We start from the raw sequence: 17,608 nt of genomic DNA on the forward strand, positions 1-17,608 counted from the left end.
GAAAGAATGGCAGCTTTGTTTATGTCACAATAGATCTGTCATATAATAATAGATCTGAGTCTCCTCCTCCCTGGTCACTTACTACCTCTGGGACCTGCAATTTTGTCATCTCGACAGTAGGGATGGCAAACAACACATCACGTAAGGCTCCTAGTACCTGGCACGCAGGAAATGCTCTCAAAATAAGAGATGCTAGGTGATAAGGGCTGGCTGCAAATTTTAGTGTTGTGGTTTGAAATGAAGTAGAAGTTTTAAGACAAGTGAAGAATTTAAGGAGTTTTTCCTTGCCTTTCATTGACGGCAATGTGCACGGCTTCCAGGATGCTTGCCACCACCTCTCCAGGGTCCCATGGCAGGGTCAAAACACAGCACTGTGCTTGCCAAGTGCCTCCCATGGCTCTCAGACCCCTACCTGCAAAGACAGGTGTCAAACGTGGCTCTTTTCCTACAGGTGAAGAAAGGATGCTGGGACAGGCAGTGGAGACAGATGCTGTGAGACTGTCAAAGTCATAACAGCAACTCTTTCTGGTTCCCAACACACTCAGATCTTCCTGGAATGGCCCAGGAATGCAGTGACTGCTGCAGCAGCAAGGAGGCATGAGCAGAGCCTCCCAAATCTTCTAGGATTTGGCCAAGGGTGGCATTGGCTGGAGGAAGGGTGTCGGGTCCAGATGACTGACTCTGATGAGCTCTCAGAACCAGATTTAAAAGTGACAGTGAAGCCCTGGGGAAAATGTCCAAAGCAAATGGGATTAGAATACAAATTGTGTTTGGCTGAGAGCCCTTGCAGGCACCTTGGCCCCAGGAGATAATGGGTTCCTCTGGGATAGCTGAGAGGAAAAGGCTTTTTGACAAGCATTCAAGAGCTCACTTCACAAACATTCTGTTCATTTCTCCCCCAGCCCCTTTCTCTACCTTGTGAAATCATCTACAGGCTCTCTATTTGGGTTGAGAGGAAGAGGATAGGTAAGCAGTATAATATGTTCAGTAGCTCTGCCCTGCAGGTGAGAGTACAGAATATTATGGAAAAAACAATAATTACTGATAATCAGGAACATTCATTGTGAATTATAAGCATCATCCCACAGGGAAAAATGGTAGGATAGTCACCCAGGAACCGAAGGCCGTGGCTTCTGTCCCAGAGACTGGTGGGCCCACCCTGCCCTGGTGAGCTGGGGTTGGCTTAGGCTGCACATTCTCTCCCAATAGAGAATCAGATCTGCTCATTCACTCTAAGGTATGAATGACTAGATAAGTGCTACTTTTCTCAGAAATACTTGTATCTTCATACCCCCTTGCTAACAAATGACATGAAATAACTACATTTGTGCTCCACATAATGATATTTTGGCCAATGGTGGACCACGTATTTGATAGTGGTCTCATAATATTATAATATGGTATTTTTTACTGTACCTTTTCTATGTGTAGAGACACCAATTCTTAGCACTGAGTTCCGGTTGCCTACAGTGTCAGCACAGTGACATACTGTGCAGTTGTGTACCCTAGGAGCAGTAGGCTCCACTGTACGGCTGAGGTATGTAGGAGGCTGTACCATCTAGGTGTGTGTAAGTGCATTCTGTGAAGTGCACACATGACACATTGCTGTCATACAAAAGCTTCTTAGCTCATTCCTTTCTGCTCGTTTCACCCTACTCCAGCCTCAGCCCACTTCAATCCATGCCATATGTTATCACCTGTTTGTTTTTCCTAAACAATTGCTCCAATTGATATGTTATCACCTGTTTGTTTTTCCTAAACAAGTGCTCCAATTGTTCTCTCTTCACAAGAGGCCTTGAGGAGTTTTCGTTGCTTTCAGGAAGAATCCTCATCTCTAAACTTGACCTTCAGATTCCTCAGTCTGACCCAACTGGCTTTCTAAGCCTGCAATGCCCTCATCTCCAACACAGAAGTTCTCCTTCAGCTCAAGTGCTCCTCTGACTATTTATGAAAAAACCCAGGTTTTTATAGATCCTACCTGGCACATGCTCTCCTCTGTATCTTAAACGCCTCTCACCTTTCTTTGTCTCTTATAAAATTCTGCTCATTCTTAAGGAGTCTTTCAAATTTGAAATCTCTGCCACCTCTAAACATTTAAAATTCCTACCGTCTCTGACACTTAGACAGCATTGCCTTACAGTAGTCATCATTTTATTTGTTTACATTTAGTCTTCCCAAATTACACTGCAATAAGCTACTTAAAGTTGAGACCTGATTTATTCTACCTGCCCTGCAATCCCAGAAAAATGGCAGAGACCTCCATTTTCAAGGGGAAACCTTCATCAGAGGATGTTGACTCTATGGATCGGGACGGAAGCTAATGGAACTCCATGAAACTGGAGATTTTTTTTTTTAATCCCAGAAGTCAAGTTTGAAATCCCAACGTGAAAGAAAACAACATGATTTTCTCACAAAAGAAAACACTCTTCACAGCTTTTGACCATCACTCCCTTGAGAATGAGCTCTAAGACTGAACTAATGAGTCTATTAGAATTAATTAGACTAATGTGAAATTATTTGCTTAATCTAAGGACAATCTCATGGTGGAGAAAGTCCCCAGAGAGAAGCTGACCAGAGGGTGGAAAAGCCACACAGCTCCACCGTCCCTGTGACAGATGCAGCTCACACAGCTGGTCCCAGACAATCTGGCAAATGTCACAAGGAAGGAGGGCAAGTGAGAAAGTTGGCAAAGTGTGATGTCCTTTCTTTCCCTGGTCCCTGCAGCCCTGACCAGCAGTAGGATTTCTGGAAACCTAGCAGAATGCCGTGATTCTGCCAGTCATCCTGAAGTGGACTTGACCCTAACACATCTGACCACTAGAGCTAATCTTTCTACTGCACTTTGTGCTTTGGCAGACCCCACCTATAGGCTGACTTTTGGAGGAAAAAGTGAAAAGAGCAACTAACCATTGAAGGCAAACAGGGATGGGAATGTAGTCCTTTGTGCCTTGCTCAGGTAAGCCACACTTATTTGCATTTCCAGAGATGCTTACGAAGACTTTTTGTGACTAGAGAGATCATTTAGGGTCAATCCACACAAAGCTGGTCCCTGACACAGACTCTCTGAAAAGGCAGAGTTGGCAAATTTTGTTCCCTGAACTGCACCAAATCAACAAACTAACTGCATCCCTACTAAGGAAAAGGCTTCTGTTAGATGATGTAGTGTTATAGGAGCTACAAAGCGGATAAGACATGATCCCTGTCCTTGAAGACATCACAGTCTATACGGAAAGCTACAACTCAAGAACATTAAAGACAGCTAGCGATACAAGAAATGAGTAGTTCAGAAAACAAACAAAAGTCTGTAGCTCAGCATTGGGAGGGATCACTGGGAGGTTGGAATGACTAGGGATGGCTTCCTAAGAGAAGTAGCACTGAAGTCAGAACTTGAAAGGAAGATTTCGGAGAAGCAGAAGAATGGAATGGATGGAGAAGCAATCAAAGGAATATGTAAAATAGACTGAAGAAGTCTTTATATACTGATATGGAATGATCTCCAAGAAATGTTGGTAGGTAAAAGGGCAAGATGCAGAACTGAGTATACTGTATGCTATCATTTATGTAAGAGGAAGAGACAGAGAGCTAGAGAGAATATTGGCTTGTATATGCATATAAGATTTTGGAAGGATACTGAGAACTAATGACATTGATCATCTTGGGAGAGGGAACTGGTTGGCTGAGGCATAGGGATGGAAGAAAGACACAGATATTCCACTGTATTCTGTTCTGTATCTTTTAAAATATAAAACATGATTTCTTAAAAAAAAAAACAAGAAAAAAACTGGAGTGGAATAAGCAATAGAATACTTACAGCATATTTTACAGACTACTTGAGCTGAAACAGAAAGATTATGTCATAAAGATCTGAGAAACAGAATATTAAAATGTTTCCATGACGCTCACGATGGGGTCTAAAATTGAATAGGTTATTTTCAAAACATGGATATGCTATAAAGAGAGACTGGGGTCAGGAGTCGTTGAGGACAGAGGGAGTAGAGAAAAGACACTTGTAGTTTAAGGATGTGGATTACAGGATGGAAGTGAGAATGAAAAGTTAAGTTTGATTCTTTTTTCTACTGTCAAAAAGACAAGTGAACCCTTTTAACACACTGTCTTTCAGATATGAAGCTCTTTTAGTTGCTTTTCTTTTCTGCACACAACATTTTACCACTAATCCTCAAATCCTCTGCAAATGCCAGAAGCCGGGCCAAGCCTTTGCCTGGTGAAACTTTAGTGGTAAAATATGGCTTCTCAATAGAAATGCATTTCTCTGCGTTATCTTCTCAGGATCACAGAGAAATAGGAGACAATGGGCCATGTGTCTTGGAGGAAGCAGCACTGCTTACATGTCCCAGTCAGGCACAAGAAAGTCCTGAGGGCATTTAGGGAGCAGTGTTTCAGAGAGTCATTGCCACCTGGGCAAAGGTGGAGAAGAGGTTTCCACCACGAACGGAATGGCTCTTACTTCCATAATGATGTGATGCAGATCAGGCAAATCCCGAGCTTCGGCTGCCATCCTGCTCAGCTGAGAGCTGTTTTAGGGGATCGGGGAGCTCTCAGGGCCACATCACCCAGGCCCAACAGGGTGTCTTGCAGAGTTTGAATGCTGAGACTGCCAGCAGAGCCCCAAATAGTCCTCGGATCCAGAAATAGCCTGTGGCAATTATGTTTTGTCTTCCTACTCTGAGGAATCCTTTCATTTTTTTCTCATCTGTGAAGACAAATCTTCCAGTGTTTCTGGCAAATGAAAGTCCAAGATTAGCTGAAAATATCTGTGAACAGACCCTGCAGCAATTGGCAGAGTCTCTTCCCCGGGTACGGAGATACTGACAGGATCCCAATAACCTGAGCAGGAAGCACTGCCGCACCACCCTTCCCCAGCCCTGTCCCAGCCCTCCAGTGATTCCGCGTCCAGCTCCACCTGCCCACACACTAACGGCCCACAGGTAACCCAAGGGACATTTTACCACTTTTCCAAGGGATAAAGAACCATAATGATGCTGCATTTTCTGTGCCTGGGACTGTCTCTCCCTCTCTGTTTCATACTGGGAGCTCACAAAGGCTGAGACTTCAAATCATTCTTCAGGACAGGTGAGTGTATAATAGTGTATAATATCTCTAGACTACTTCTGGAACTTGACTTTGGCCTCGCCCTAGGGCAGGCAACAAGGTTGACAAAGGTTAATGGCAGGAAACAGCACAGAAACCTAACCTAGTCTCAAATTTTAAATAAACCCAGACAGAGAGACCTGAGGATGAGGAGATGGCCTCCATTGAAAACAAAACACATTGTGTCTGTTTGATAAAAGGATGCTAGCTTTCTCCTGCAGCATCGAAGTTCCTGTGAAAATGTTTGTTCATTCTTACTTTAAAATTGTGAGGCTAAATAGGTTTGCTGACTTTAAAGTTGCCTGCAATTTTCAATAATTTCAACCCCTTTAAAAAGTTGAATTGCTGAGTCAAGTACTTAGAGACAAGGAAATAGGGGTTGGTTAGTGAACAAGATTACTTCATATTTTGTTACACAAAAAAGCACCCCACAGAGAACAAAGGAAAACAAAATCAGAGGAGAGTCAGAAAGAAAGGGGAGCCATTTTGAGATCTCCATGCATAATCTTCCCAACTATTCCACATAAGTCTCAGAGTTCAGTCTCATGGGACAGATCTGGGCCCCTGCCCATTTCTTGTTGCTTCCACTGGCCAGGCCAGGCTCACTGGCCATCCCTGGAGCTAGCTTTGTGCCCAGTACATCCAAACCACATGGGCAGGGCTGGTGGAAGTGTTGGCTTCCCAAGAACTATCTGCATACTAATAACCAGAAAAAGAAGAAGGAAATGTTGTACACACTTATAAAGCTTTTTAAGAATACACTATACTCAGCACAATATTTGAGAGAGTAACACTTTAATAAAGACGTATTTGTGATTGGAGCGGATTAAACTAATTGAGAATGAGCTGAGCTAAAAAGGGTTAAAGCAAAGCTATTACTGACTAGCTAAGAATAGAAATAGTATAACTCTTTGGTACATACAAGACCCCATCATCTTTTCATGTTCTATTTTTTCCTACTTGCTGCTATTTATTTATTTCATTTAATGAGCAAATTAGCTTACATCTTGTTATCATAAATAGTTATATTCTTAATGTAAACATGAATGTAATATCCCTTGAGCGCTCTTAACTGGCCAGTATCTGACTGAACTAGAATGCATGGTACGTGATTCACGCCAAGAATATCACAGTCTGCTATAAAGGACCGGAGCCCAGAGAGGAAAGTAGATGGACTCTTTGTAACACACATTGTAAAAGTCCCAGCTGTCAATCACGTTTCTCATTTTTATCAGGTCCACCTGCTTCTAAAGTGAACAACTAGAATGCCTTTCATTTATGAATTCAAAAGGCTGTTATCAATCACCAGCTGTTTACCAGCCACTGTTCTAGGTAAGCATGTTATTCTTGAAGAGATTACGGTCTCATGTAGAAGAAGAATAAGAATTAGATGAGTTTCCTGTACTGCAGTAAGTTTAAAGTCAGGTAAAATCATAGGATGCTGTGGAAGCACAGAAAAGGCATCTCCAGCCCTACTGCGGCTGGGGGTATGGGGCAAGGTGACCATGATTCCTGGAGAGGTGGATTCTTGAAGGAGAGAAGGGTGGGGCTGGAGGAGCATGGACCCGCAGAACCCAGCTCACTCTGGTTGCCCTCCAAGACTTGGCCTGAACCTACTTCTTTCAGACTCATTCTTTGCATGAAGACAGATGGCAGGAAGTCGGGGTGAGAGAGAATATAGGAGAGGAGGGTGGGGAGACTCGGATGTGCTGGGGCACTGGCCTTTGAGTGCACATAGCAAGTGCCTGCTTCCTTCAGAGATTATGTCAAAGAGAGAGGATGCTCAGGAGGTACCCGTGACGTGCACACATATGGGAGGGAATGCTCCTGCCAAGGAAGCACATCCTGCCAAGCAGTGCAGGCACCTACCACGGTTACCGAGAAAGTTTTCGGCAGTCCCTGGGACATGCCACCTTTACTCCCCGGGCCTGAAACAAGGAGGCCCTGGCTGCTCTTCTATACCCTGTTGCTGTCATGGAAATATTTTGGCATTTTTAAAAATAATAGTATTCCTACACAACTGAATGTTTCAGAAATTGTATTTTTATTCTTTATTATGTGTAGGGTTTTGGTTGTTTTTGTTTGTTTGTTTGTTTTGCCACTTAACATCACGCCCCAGACAATACAAATATTTCAAGCCACATAGGATGCAAATGCAACAAATAGTCACCTCTTGAGAAGACCTCAGGAGAAACAATCACTTATTTCTCTTCCTCTCTTTTCACCTTTCTCCTCCTCCAACCATTTTCTACTTTCTTTTGTTTTTTTTTTAATCCATTCTCTTCCTCTTGCACTGAATGGTACAGACAAAGAGACAGCCCCACAGCAGTCAGCCTATGCTCGTGGACTTTCCGAACAAGAAGCACCAGACAGAAAACGTCCTCTCCGTCCCATGGCAGTCACACAAGGGACAAGGAAGGATTCGAGATTTTGCAAAAGAATTAATAGCATCTTCACAGATGGGATTGCAGGAACAATCTCTTTCCTTCATAAACCTACCAACTCTCACTCTTTTTCTTAGGTTGAGAAAATAAGAGAGACATCAGCAGGAGAGTTGACTGCTGAAATCCAGTCTTAACCTTTGAAAATATAATTTATTTAAACCCAGCGTATTACAGAAAGCCCAGCGTGGATGGCGGATTAGGTGGCCGAGGCCGCTTCAGTCAAAGAACAGGATAAACTGAGTGTCTCCCCTGAGATCATTCCTACAGGATGAAAATGCTTTCAGCCAAGATACAGAAATCAAAGGTCCTTGCCTGGTGGGAGAATGGATGGTAGGTAAGATGACTGTGGAGCCCTCCCAGGGGCAGTGGCTAGTGAGGAGCAAGCTGCATCCATTTGGAAATCTCCCTGGGTGTGCAAAGAGGATGAAAGACAAAACAGCTTCAAAAGCTTCTAAGGACCACCAGCAAAACCATGGCCTAGACAGGGCCCTCCCCATATTCACACAGCTGTCACCACCCCATTGACCCGGCAAAGTAAACAGGAGCCCAAGGCATGTCGGGAAAACATGTTTGGGCCAAAAACCCATTAAGGTAATTCTCAACATAGAGGGTCATTCTCTGGGGACTTGCAGCTACTCCCTTGATGGAACTATAAGTAGATGGACAGTACAACATCTACCTACTCTCCCAAAGCCTGTCAAAGTTGCTGCAGACTGACCCACTGGCCAAATGGCCTGATTGGGGTACACAGAGAGAAGTGAGTAATGAGAGAGAAGAAACACCAAGACAAATTCTACATACCCTTTTTCTACTGATTGTTTTTTTTTTTTTTTTTTTTTTTTTTTTGAGACGGAGTCTCACGCTGTTGCCCAGGCTGGAGTGCAGTGGCGCGATCTCGGCTCACTGCAAGCTCCGCCTCCCGGGTTCCCGCCATTCTCCTGCCTCAGCCTCCTGAGTAGCTGGGACTACAGGCGCCCGCCACCGCGCCCGGCTAATTTTTTTTTGTATTTTTAGTAGAGACGGGGTTTCACTGTGGTCTCGATCTCCTGACCTTGTGATCCGCCCGCCTCGGCCTCCCAAAGTGCTGGGATTACAGGCTTGAGCCACCGCGCCCGGCCTGATTGTTGTTTTTTTCTGATCCAAAATAAACTTCATAGGAGAAACTTAGTATCACTGAAAATGGGTTCAATCGCACAGTTCAGATTTCAAATGTTTTCCCTGTGTAGCAATCATTGCTAGTGAATTTGCTTATTTGTCAATAGGAAAGAAGTCACAGGACATTCATTCATTTATTCATTCAACAGAAATATATTGGGCATTTGTGATGTGTTGGACCCTATGGAGGTAGTGGGCAATGCAGCAGTGAACAAAGTAATCCCGACACTTGCATTCCTGAAGCAGATCATCTGGCAGGAAAGGCAGACTTTGTCCTGGTGATGATTAATACCAGGAGTGTGGCGGAGAACAGCAAGACAGGGCGAGCAGTGAGAAGCACCCCGGAGGGCCGGTGATTTTGGCCCATTTCACACCTCCGCTGGCTCTCCTTGTCATCATTTACGTTCTGACATCAGAGTATAAAACTTCCTCCCAGAAACCTGTCTAAAAATAAGTTGGCCATTCATAAACTACGGTATCAATACAGAAGGCATGTATTGTTTTCCCTCCATCTTCAGGAACTGGACTGGGTGTGAATGGCGAGAGGCAGATAAGACTCAATGGCAGAGGGCTGACTTCTACAAAACAGGACCCTCGGGAAATGCAGTTTAACTGCACACAACCCTCCCTGTGGTTTGCCACAGGAAGGTCAGTTACAAGCCCAGCAGTGCCCCCTGCCCATTAAGGGGATGCCTACACTTAGAAAAAGTTTGGTTGCTTTTCCATTACAGTTGTTTTTCCCCACGTTTTCCTCTTTGCCCTCTTCTGTCTTCAGCACATGAAGAGTCGCCATCACTCTTTGCCTTCTGTTTAGCATAGCTTTCAGAGGATGCAAAATAATAACTGTCTCTGGTCCCCTTCAACCTGTGCTCTGGGCTTGTCTCTGAGGAATGGGAGGCAATTCCACAAAGAATAGATCTTTTCACATTCAGCACGGTGAACGCCCTGGCTTCTAATCCCAGTCAGCACTCCCACGAATGCAACATCAGACACCTGCGGCCTCAGTGCGCTAGAGGTGGCAGTGGGTGGAAGATGCACATCGCAGCCATTCAGGATTTCAAAAAGGCTTTGAATCCCATTCATTTTCAAAATTTAGGCTAGGATTATGGGTGGAAGTTTGATGGGGATTTTTTTTTCTTTTAGAGTAGAGGTGGACAGGACCTTTTCTACATTGTCCACGTAAGGAAAACGTAAAGAAATCTAAGTTGGGACCTGGGATGTCCTTGGCAGGAAGCACAAACCAGTTGCATGTGCATCATGGGCCAGGCATTCCTTAGTCTGGGAAGATCCTTCAAGAGAGAGGAAGGATCTTCCTAGAGACTTTTCTCAATCTCCTGGGGAGAACATTTATAACTTTCTGAAAGAATAACCAAACTATGTACAATTTGCCCTCAGTTCTCTTCAGAGACTGAAAGGACAGTGACAACTTGAAATACGTTGCAGGGGTAACCAAAGAAGAGATTTTATCCACTGCTGTTGTGAACCAAATTAGATATATTTTGAGGAAAGGGTGTATGTATATTAGATTTTAATTAAGTAGTGTTAATTATAATCTATGAGATGTGCTTACTGCTTATCAGATAATTATGAGAAAGCCAATTTGGCTGCTGGCTTGTGACTAATTAAGTGGAATTAGTAATGATAATTATAGATTACATTTTGGTTTGCCTTTATTGGAAAAGGGGCAAATCTGCTTTGGCTAAGATGCATCAGAGTAGCAGGACAGAATCCCCAAACCCCTGGAGAGCATTCTGAGCTTCGAGACATTGGGAACGGCAGGAGGATGAAGGAAACAGCCTCTGTTGTGGCCTCCTGCCTGCCTCTCCCTGCATCACAGTCTTACCAGACTAGCCCTTCTCCCCAGCCTCTCCCTCCAGCACCTCCTCCTCCTTCCATTACAGAGAAGTTCCCCAGTCCATTTTAGCGAGGAACAGGTTTGACTCTGAGCAAGAGATTTTAGTGACCTGACCAAGGATCTCGGACCTGAATTTGAGAGAACAGGGAGCATCTGTGCTCTCAGTGCGTAGATGGTGCCATAGTTTGCGGGGTCATGGGGAGAAGGAATGGCTCACAGCATCCTCCATGTCCCAACCCCAAATATACCACCTGGACTGCTTAAGAGAATCACTGTATCTTGCAAATTGATTGGTTTCTTTCAAGCCACCTTTCTTCTAGAAGTTATGTAAGACAAATGGAGTAAGACAAATAATTGAAGTGCAGGGTCTACTTCCTTTGAAAGGCCATTGAAGCCAACCTAAACTACAGACAAACTAAAACAGTACTTTCGGTTTCATGTCTCCATGTGATACACTATTTTGAGATTTCAATTACATGTCTCCTCATTTCATATTTGCTTATGCCTTTAATATTAGAATTTGAATTCCTTGAGAACTGATGACGTAACTGTCAGGCCTCTGACCCCAAGCCAAGCCATCACATCCCCTGTGACTTGCACGTATAAGCCCAGATGGCCTGAAGTAACTGAGGAATCACAAAAGAAGTGCAAATGCCCTGCCTCGCCTTAACTGATGACCTTCCACCACAAAAGAAGTGAAAATGGCCGGTCCTTGCCTTAAGCGATGATATGATCTTGTGAAATTCCTTTTCCTGGCTCATCCTGGCTGAAAAAGTTCCCCCACTGAGCACCTTGTGACCCCCACTCCTGCCCACCAGAGAACAACCCCCCTTTGACTGTAATTTTCCTTTACCTACCCAAATCTTATAAAACAGCCCCACCCTTATCTCCCTTCCCTGACTCTTTTTGGACTCAGCCCACCTGCACCCAGGTGAAATAAACAGCCATGTTGCTCACACAAAGCCTGTTTGGTGGTCTCTTCACACGGACCCGCATGACATTTTGGTGCTGTGACTCGGATCAGGGGACCTCCCTTGGGAGATCAATCCCCTGTCCTCCTGCTCTTTGCTCCATGAGAGAGATCCACCTACGACCTCGGGTCCTCAGACCCAACAGCCCAAGGAATATCTCACCAATTTTAAATCAGGTAAGCGGCCCCTTTTTTACTCTCTTCTTCAACCTCTCTCACTATCTCTCGACCTCTTTCTCCTTTCAATCTTGGCGCCACCCTTCAATCTCTCCCTTCTCTTAATTTCAATTCCTTTCATTTTCTGGTAGAGACAAAGGAGACACCGTTTTATCCGTGGAACCCAAAACGCCGGCGCCGGTCGTGGACTGGGGAAGGCAGCCTTCCCTTGGTGTTTAATCATTGCAGGGACACCTCTCTGATTACTCACCCATGTTTCAGAGGTGTCTGACCACACTGCGGGGACGCCTGCCTTGGTCCTTCCCCCTAAGCGGCAAGTCACGCTTTTCTGGGGGAGGGGCAAGCACCCCAACCCCTACCCTCCCTGTCTCTACCCCTTATCTGCTTTTCTGGGGGAGGGGCAAGAACCCCAGCCTCTTATTTTTGCACCCCAATCTCTTATTTTTGCGCCCCAATACTTTATTTCTGCTCCCCGACCCCTTTCCCGCTTTTCTGGAGGGCAAGAACCCCCAAACTCCTTCTCCCTGTATCTCTACTCTTTCTTTTCTCTAGGCTTGCCTCCTTCACTATGGGCAACCTTCCACCCTCCATTCCTCCTTCTTCTCCCTTAGCCTGTGTTCTCAAGAACTTAAAACCTCTTCAACTCACACCTGACCTAAAACCTAAACGCCTCATCTTCTTCTGCAACACCGCTTGGCCCCAATACAAACTTGACAATGGCTCTAAATAGCCAGAAAATGGCACTTTAGATTTTTCCAGGCTACAAGATCTAAATAATTCGTGTCATAAAATGGGCAAATGGCCTGAGATGCGTGACGTCCAGGCATTCTTTTACACATCGGTCCCTCCCTAGTCTCTGTTCCCAGTGCAACTCGTCCCAAATCCTCCTTCTTTCCTTCCCGCCTGTCCCCTCAGTCCCAACCCCAAGCATCGCTGAGTCTTTCTAAAAATCATCCCTTTCTACAGACCCATCTGACCTCTCCCCTCCTCGCCAGGCTGAGCTAGGTCCCAATTTTTCCTCAGTCTCTGCTCCCCCAACCTATAGTCCTTTTATAGTCTGGCTTACAGTTTCGTTTATAGTCTGGCTTATAGGCCTTTTATAGTCTGGCTTATAGTTTCATTCCGCGACTAGCCCTCCCCCACCTGCCCAGAAATTTCCTCTTAAAAAAGTGGATAGAGCTAAAGGCATAGTCAAGGTTAATGTTCCTTTTTCTTTATCCGACCTCTCCCAAATCAGTTAGCATTTAGGCTCTTTTTCATCAAATATGAAAAGCTTGGCCCAGTTCATGGCCTGTTTAGCAGCAATCCCGAGATGCTTTTCAGTCCTAGACCCTGAAAGGTCAGAAGGCCGTCTTATTCTTAATATGCATTTTATTTTATTACCCAATCCGCTCCCGACATTAAATAAACCCCCAAAATTAAATTCCGGCCCTCAAACCCCACAACAGGACTTAATGAACCTCGCCTTGAAGGTGTACAATAATAGAGTAGAGGCAGCCAAGTAGCAACTTATTTCTGAGTTGCAATTCTTTGCCTCCACTGTGAGACAAACCTCAGCCACATCTCCAGCACACAACTCCAAACGCCTGAACCGCAGCTGCCAGGGGTTCCTCCACAACCTCCTCCCCCAGGAGCTTGCTACAAGTGCCGGAAATCTGGCCATTAGGCCAAGGAATGCCCGCAGCCCGAGGTTCCTCCTAAGCCGTGTCCCACCTGTGCGCGACCCTACTGGAAATCGGACTGTCCAATTCGCTCAGCAGCCACTCCCAGAGCCCCTGGAGCTCTGGCCCAGGACTCTCTGACTGACTCCTTCCCAGACCTTCTCGGCTTAGCCGCTGAAGATCGACGCTGCCCCATCGCCTCGGAAGCCTCCTGGACCATCACAGATGCTTTGGGTAACTCTCACAGTGGAGGGTAAGTCTGTCCCCTTCTTAATCAATACGGAGGCTACCCACTCCACATTACCTTCCTTTCAAGGGCCTGTTTCCGTTGCCTCCATAACTGTTGTGGGTATTGACGGTCAGGCTTCTAAAACCTCTTAAAACTCCCCAAATCTGGTGCCAACTTGGACAACATTCTTTTATGCACTCCTTTTCAGTTATCCCCACCTGCCCAGTTCCCTTATTAGGCCAAGACATTTTAACTAAATTATCTGCTTCCCTGACTATTCCTAGGCTACAGCCACACCTCATTGCTGCCTTTTCCCCCAGTTCAAAGCCTCCTTCGCATCCTCCTCCCCTCGTATCCCCCACCTTAACCCACAATCATAGGATACCTCTCATTGGCAATTGATCATGCACCCCTTACCATCTCATTAAAACCTAATCGCCCTTACCCCACTCAACGCCAACATCCCATCCCGCAGCACGTTTTAAAAGGATTAAAGCCTGTTATCACTTCCCTGCTACAACATGGCCTTTTAAAGCCTGTGAACTCCCCTTACAATTCCCCCCATTTTACCTGTCCTAAAACTAGACAAGGCTTACAGGTTAGTTCAAGATCTGCACCTTACCAACCAAATTGTTTTGCCTATCCACCCCGTGGTGCCAAAGCCATATACTCTCCTATTCTCAATACCTCCCTCCACAACCTGTTATTCTGTTCTAGATCTCAAACATACGTTCTTTACTATTCCTTTACACCCTTCATCCCGGCCTCTCTTTGCTTTCACTTGGACTGACCCTGACACCCATCAGGCTCAGCAAATTGCCTGGGCTATACTGCCGCAAGGCTTCACAGACAGCCCCCATTACTTCAGTCAAGCCCAAATTTCTTCCTCATCTGTTACCTATCTCAGCATAATTATCGTAAAAACACACGTGCTCTCCCTGCTGATCATGTCCGGCTAATCTCCCAAACCCCAATCCCTTCTACAAAACAACTCGTTTCCTTCCTAGGCATGGTTAGTGCGGACAGAATTCTTACACAAGAGCCAGGACCGCGTCCTGTAGCCTTTCTGTTCAAACAACTTCTTACTGTTTTAGCCGAGACCTCACGTCTGCGCGCAGCGGCTGCCGCCGCTTTAATACTGTTAGAGGCCCTAAAATCACAAACTGTGCTCAACTGTCTACAGTTCTCATAACTTCCAAAATCTATTTTTCTTCCCCCAACCTTTGCTCAAGACAACGCTGATGCTGATAAGGTAGCTAAAAAAGCAGCCATCAAAAGGCATCAGATCCCATTGCTCAGGACAATGCTTATGCTGATAAGTTAGCTAAAAAAGCAGCTAGGTTCCAACTTCTATCCCTCAGGGCAGTTTTCCTCCTTCACATCAGCCACTCCCACCTGCTCCCCATCTGAAACTTCCACCTATCAATCTCTCCCCACACAAGGCAAATGGTTCTTAGACCAAGGAAAATATCTCCTTCCAGCCTCACAGGCCCATTCTATTCTGTCGTCATTTCATAACCTCTTCCATGTAGGTTACAAGCCGCTAGCCCATCTCTTAGAACCTCTCATTTCCTTTCCATCCTAGAAATCTGTCCTCAAGGAGATCACTTCTCAGTGTTCCATCTGCTATTCTACTACCCCTCAGGGATTGTGCAGGCCCCCCCCACCCCCACTTTCCTACACATTAAGCTCGAGGATTTGCCCCTGCCCAGGACTGGCAAATTAACTTTACTCACATGTCAGAAAACTAAAATACTTCTTAGTCTAGGTAGACACTTTCACTGGATGGGCAGAGGCCTTTCCCACAGGGTCTGAGAAGGCCACCGCGGTCATTTCTTCCCTTCTGTCAGACATAATTCCTCGGTTTGGCCTTCCTGCTTCTATACAGTCTGAAAACAGACCAGCCTTTAATAGTCAAATGACCTGAGCAGTTTCTCAGGCTCTTGGTATTCAGTGAAACCTTTATATCTTTTACCGTCCTCAATCTTCAGGAAAGGCAGAATGGACGAATGGTCTTTTAAAAACACACCTCACCAAGCTCAGTCACCAACTTAAAAAGGACTAGTCAATATTTTTACTACTTTCCCGTCTCAGAATTCAGGCCTGTCCTCGGAATGCTACAGGTTCCAGCTCATTTGAGCTCCTGTGTGGACACTCCTTTTTATTAGGTCCTAGTCTCATTCCAGACACCGGAACAACTTAGACTGCACCCCAGAAAACTTTCATCACTACTGTCTTCTGTCTAGTCATACTCCTATTCACCGTTCTCAACTACCCATAAATGCCCTGCTCGTGTTTACACTGCCGGTTTACACTGTTTCTCCAAGCCATCACAGCTGATATCTCCTAGTGCTATCCCAAACCGCCACTCTAAATTCCCTCTTAAAGTAAATAAATAATCTTTGCTGGCAGGGCTATGCTGAACCTCCTTGGGCACTCTATAATTGGATGTCCTAGGTCCTGCCAATTCTTAGTCCTTCAATACCTGTGTCTTCCGTTTAGTTTTTCAATTCATACAAAACCGTATCCAGGCCATCACCAATCATTCAATATGACAAGTGTTTCTTCTAACGACCCCACAATATCACCCCTTACCACAAAATCTTCCTTCAGCTTAATCTCTCCCACTCTAGGTTCCCACGCGCGCCCCCTAATCCCGCTTGAAGCAGCCCTGAGAAACATCGCCCATTCTCTCTCAACACCACCCCCCAAAAATTTTCGCCGCCCCAACACGTCACACTATTTTGTTTTATTTTTCTTATTAATATAAGAAGGCACAAATGTCAGGCCTCTGAGCCCAAGCCAAGCCATCACATCCCCTGTGACTTGCACGTATAAGCCCAGATGGCCTGAAGTAACTGAAGAATCACAAAAGAAGTGAAAATGCCCTGCCCCGCATTAACCGATGACATTCCACCACAAAAGAAGTGAAAACGGCCGGTCCTTGCCTTAAGCGATGACATTACCTTGTGAAATTCCTTTTCCTGGCTCATCCTGGCTCAAAAAGCTCCCCCACGGAGCACCTTGTGACCCCCACTCCTACCCACCAGAGAACAACCCCCCTTTGACTGTAATTTTCCTTTACCGGCCCAAATCCTATGAAACGGCCCCACCCTTATCTCCCTTCACTGACTGTCTTTTCGGACTCAGCCCGCCTGCACCCAGGTGAAATAAACAGCCATGTTGCTCACACAAAGCCTGTTTGGTGGTCTCCCCACACGGACGCGCATGACAGTAACCATTTTTTTTTTCAATTCTGAATGCCTGCTATCTAATAAACTCACCCTGGAGCTGCAGCACCTGAGACACCGGAGTTAAGTAAAGAAACAAGTCACACCATCCTAATTTCATCCCAGGCCATCACTTTGTAGCATTTTTATCTTGGGCAAATGACTTAATCTACCTAAGCCTTGGGTTGTTTTATTGCTTTTCTTTTGTATCTGTATAATGGAGATAATAACAGTACTCACGTTAAAGGATGCATAAAATGACTTATGTAGCATTTAGCACAATTCTTGGCCCATAGCAAGCACTCCACAAATCTGTATTTCTCAGTCGGTCCATGAGCTGCCTGCAGCTGAACCTCTTGGAGGAACTGTAACAGAGACAGTACCTCAGCCCACCTGAAACCCATTGAATCAGAAACTCAGGCTAAGGCCCAGGTGTCTGCATTTTCCACAAGCATTCCCCAGAGGATTCTCGTGCACAGCGACACATTCATGGCCATCACAAGCAATATCGGCTCTGTAGAGTCCCAGTATACGTCAACACACCACACCAAATGTAAGGGATATTCTTGGGGTGGGCTCAGCCCTACCTCAGCCTGAGTCGTGACCAGAGCAGATTAAAGGAGTTAAGACAGGTAAATCGGCAACCTGGAAGCTCCACAGTCTATGTGTTATCATTACTGTCAGAAACGCAGCCCCAGCCAAGAGCCCTCGCAGAACAGACTTTGCTGTGCACACAGGCCCTGAAGGGCTTCTTGTAGAGCTCGGAGGCAAGGAGGGC

At 45.4% G+C, this 17,608-nt stretch overlaps 1 protein-coding gene and 1 long non-coding RNA gene across 8 annotated transcripts in view; one reads left to right on the top strand and one right to left on the bottom strand.

The window, feature by feature from the left end:
• Positions 1 to 17,608, bottom strand: part of LOC105476165 (opioid binding protein/cell adhesion molecule like) — a 1,438,816-nt gene that overhangs the window by 1,083,582 nt on the left and 337,626 nt on the right. The gene's annotated exons all lie outside the window — the stretch shown is intronic.
• On the top strand, positions 67 to 7,548 carry LOC105476169 (uncharacterized). Its single transcript, XR_011611201.1, has 4 exons — positions 67 to 141; positions 903 to 966; positions 6,345 to 6,441; positions 7,416 to 7,548. It is a non-coding gene; the product is annotated as an uncharacterized lncRNA (long non-coding RNA).

Source organism: Macaca nemestrina, chromosome 12 (assembly GCF_043159975.1).
Source record: "Macaca nemestrina isolate mMacNem1 chromosome 12, mMacNem.hap1, whole genome shotgun sequence".
In the NCBI taxonomy this organism is placed as follows: Eukaryota; Metazoa; Chordata; class Mammalia; order Primates; family Cercopithecidae; genus Macaca; species Macaca nemestrina.